Below are 4,421 nucleotides of genomic sequence, written 5' to 3'. Positions count from 1 at the left end.
AGTTGTCAGGACAATAACCGACAATAACATTGGGTGTGGAGAGAAAACAAGGGATCGATGCAAGGATGTGGATTCCTGAATCTGACACCCAGGACACATTGCGGCTTCGCCACAAACTGCATTTTCTAGTACTTGAATATTACAAAAATGATATTCTCAAACCTATGACTGGTGACCTCATCCTTTTATCTTTTCTGTGCGGAAATCACAGCACACGTAGGTATCTGCTTTAGTAGTAAATGTGGGAGGGAGAAGTCACTGGAAAATAAGAATAAGTACTGCTAAATAGGAGGGGTTTAGAGACATTTAGGGAGGAGCTTAGGAGGAGACTTGCTGATACAAAACACAAACCCACAACTCACTAAAACCATTGCTATTCACAAGTGAATATAGTCCTAAAGGTGTCAAAAAATGTGCAAAGGAACTCTAGTCCAGGCTTGGAGTAAGTCAAGCCCCACTCATTAACACTTAAAGATAATGCAACACTCCCCCATAGAAACAAAATGGAGGCAGGCAACTAAAATAACACCCATTAGGAACTAATGTTATATTCATAAATTTATTACATTATTTTGACATATAAATTACATACAGATAGATATATGTGAATTGTTTATTATTTTAAAAGTTAATAACCTTAATTTAAAAACAATCAATTACTTTCAATTACACCTTTAATGTTTTATTAAAACTTAAACATTATTAAAATTAATTAAGCATATAATTGTAACAAAATTGACTACATATTAAATAGAAATGTCCCTGCCAACGTTGCCTTGCTGATTTAACTGACCTTTGCTGCCCTGACGCCAGCCTGCTACACCAGCCCACGGGGGGGCCGCTACTGCCGCTAGCGCCGCGGCCGCCAGCTACACGCGGTGACAGGCGCCCAGGACTCAGTTTCCCAGAGTCCCCGGGGCGCACACCAACCGCGTCACCGTTTTGCGCCAGTAGGCGCTACTTAATCCCTGTAGGGCTCCCGCAACGTGGGCGTGCCCGGGCCAAGGGTGGGCCCGTCCGCGCCCGTCGCAGCCCGGAGGAGACTGGACTGGGCCACCCCCCGAACATTTTGAGAACGGTAAGGAGATTATAATCTATATACCCTTTCTGTGGTTAGAACGTTGTATTTAGATTGGCTGTTTATCTCCGTATTAGGAAGTGGACTGGGCGTACCTACCTGTATTTTGTATAGTTATGGCTGCACGTGCTGGGAAGGGGAGGGGGGCTGCAGCGGGGGGAACTATAAGCGGAACGCTTGACCTGTTTATTACGAGGGCACAATCCAAAGATGTTAAAAACCGCAAAAGTGTCCAATAATACTGATAATATTATTGAGGAGGTTGTGACCCCCCAAGACACTGTATCACTACACCAAGAATTGTCATCCACCACTCCTTTAACGCTCTCGTCATCAAGGTTGGTTGACTTAACCCTTCCTTCGGCCCAACTGCCTGAAGGATTTATGCCCCAAATGGAACAAATGATAAAGTCACTAATTCTACCGTTACTGCAGAGGATAAAAGTAATTAGTGAAAGGTTGGAGAGACTTGAGCTGAATACTACTGAGCAATTTGGTATGTTAAAAAAATTGGTTGAGTGCTCAGCAAGAGTTAATACGGGTGAGGCAAATAGACCTACTGCACCAGCAGTGGGAATAAGCTCATTACCTAATCCGATGGCAACCAAGATAGTTTCGGTGGAACTTGGTAGTGGAAACCAAACCCCCACACCACTGGAAAGTAGAATAAGGTAATTGGCAAGAAGCTCCCAAGGGGTGAGGAAGGAGAAACAGATGAACGAAGATGGAACCAGGGGACAGAATAAGGATAAACCAGTGGGAGTAAGGGAACCCAATAATCCTACAAAGAGTAAAACTGATTTAAATCGCATTGATCTGCCACCGCATTCTTTTCCATAAGTGGTGGTTCTTACAGGGGTACCAGAACTAAAGAGCGATAAAACAGAAACTTACCCAGAATTGAAAAACAAATTAATATTTTGGTTAAATAAGAATAGACCCCCCCCGAGTAACATTGATGGGGAAATTTTGTATGCTCGGAGAGTCAGCTGGTTCGGCCATAGAACTAAGGATATAGCTGGGGATTCTGTTATCGTTAATTTCAGGGATCGAAGGGTAGTCGGGTACATTTGTGACAGTCTTTATCCAAGTGATGGGAGTGGCATACATACTCACCATTTGACCTATTTTTATCGTCCACCACTCATGGCATCGTCTAATTACAATCCCTTTGGGATGCAACGAGTAGGGACCACGGGTGAGCCCAGGAACTATTATACCATCCCTACTTTAAATCGATTAGAATTGTTATCTGGCCTTGAAGGTGTAGACTGACTGACTCTACACAGTACGGGAGATGATTTAAATCGGGGTATTGCCAAAAATAAGGAGGTTACGATCACTGAATCTCTTGATGGGAAAGAATGGGGAAGTATTTTTGAGCATATAATACCCCATGTAAATGTACCTGTCCCATATCCCCCGTTAGATAAAACGAGTGATATAACTAAAGGTGATTTTCTAGAAAATAGAGCCCAATATGTTAGTACTGAGGTGGTACAGGCAGCAGAAGCCAATAATATAAGTTCAATAGGCAATATATTAGTCACAGGGGTAGAACTTAGCCTCAAACTGAGGTCTTGGAACATAGCAGGTATTAAAAAGAACTTAAGTGACCCCACATGGCAGGATTATATAGATGATTCTGAAATTATACTATTTCAGGAAACATGGGCTGTTGAAAGCCAGTTTAAAGTTGGCTATAGATCATTTTGCGTACCCGTAATTGCCGCATCAAAAGGAAGACCCTCGGGAGGTCTGGCAATATGGACAAAAATTGCGTTAGGAATCAATTTTAAGCAAATTGACTGCAACAGCCTGGATATCCTGGGAGTTAAGTTTACCGGCCCAAATAAAAGAGAAGTTTGCATATTAAACGTTTACAGTAGGCCTTTGGCAGCCCACAAAGAAGCAAAAGTCATTGAGCAATTAGATAACATTATTTCTACGCTCGATCAGACAAGTTGGTAATTATTGGGGGGGATTTTAATCGTAAATTCGAGCCGATAATAGGCCTAGAAAACATCCTTGAGCAAGAGGACAGCGCTAATAATATTCCGGGAATTGAGACCAGCCGGGCGGTGCCATGCTCAGTGGCGGCAGCACAGTTACTGCGTCTGACTACTACGCATGGCTTACGCGCTTGTAATGGGCATCTGCCATCAGACAGCCCAAGTCGGCCAACCTTTAAGAGGGGTAGCTGCAATAGTCACATTGATTATGTTATGGTGTCAATTTCTCTCTGGTCGGAGGTAAATGACCTTGTAGTGGAGAATCGTGTTGAGAGTGCCCACTATCCGCTTAGCTTGAAGCTTAATATGTCACTATTTAATCTGTTGCCCTTGGGGAAAGATGGTCCTAAACATATTGACATTGATCCTTTGACTTCATACAACTGTAGAGCATTGAAGTGGCTGTAGTACTGGGAAACGATACTATTGTTAAAAAAATCTATGAGCTATATGTTGACCTGTTGTTCCCGAATACTAACTCCCCAGTACAGGAAATTCCCATTATGCAAATTCATGGAAATATGTCTTTAGGACTGGGGGAATTGCTGATCAAAAATAACAAGCGAATAAAAAGGGGACACCTAAACTTAGCGTAGGGGGATACATGGTATGATAAAGGCTGCCGAAATGCCAAAAAGGAACTTATAGTGGCTGCAAAGAGCAACAACGTGCAAGCGCTGAGGGAGAAACGGAGGTGCTATAAGAGCTTAACAGCTAAGGCAAAGAAAGGCTGGGAGGAGAAAAACTGGTCTGAACTATTGGAGGCGTGTAAGGCAAATGACCAGGCCTTATTCTGGGGTCTGATTGCCAAGGGCTCCGGAGGTGGAACCCCCAGCAGGGATAGGTTCCTTGAAGCAAATGTTTGGGTCTCCTATTTTTCAAAGTTATACTCCCCTAGTAATACTGAATCTATATTAATGATGACCCAGGACCCAACCTGAGTGTTACACCCCTGTCTTTTAGTTTGGCAGAAACTATTGAAGCTATTAAAGAGATAAAACCGGGAAAGGCACCTGGACCGGACAGAATCCCGGGGACCTATGGAAGCATGAAAACATGTTATGGGCCCCATATGTTAACTGGGTAAACATCGTTTACAACGATGTTTTCACAACGCAGTACCTTTACACCGCGGCTGTGACAACGCAAGTCGTTACCACGACTTGCGCTGGAGGGCGCTCAAGGTCTAAAAATAGTTAATTTACTATCCTAACACCTTCCCTAGGGTCCACGGGGACTGGTGTTAGAATAGTAAATTAAACTATTCGAAATCCGCGCCCCCCCAACGCAAGTCGTGGTAACGACTTGCGTTGTCACGGCCGCGTTGTAAA

Source organism: Lissotriton helveticus, chromosome 9 (assembly GCF_964261635.1).
Source record: "Lissotriton helveticus chromosome 9, aLisHel1.1, whole genome shotgun sequence".
Taxonomy (NCBI): domain Eukaryota; kingdom Metazoa; phylum Chordata; class Amphibia; order Caudata; family Salamandridae; genus Lissotriton; species Lissotriton helveticus.
The sequence above is the reverse complement of the archived record's forward strand: the minus strand, read 5'-3'. Positions refer to the sequence as shown.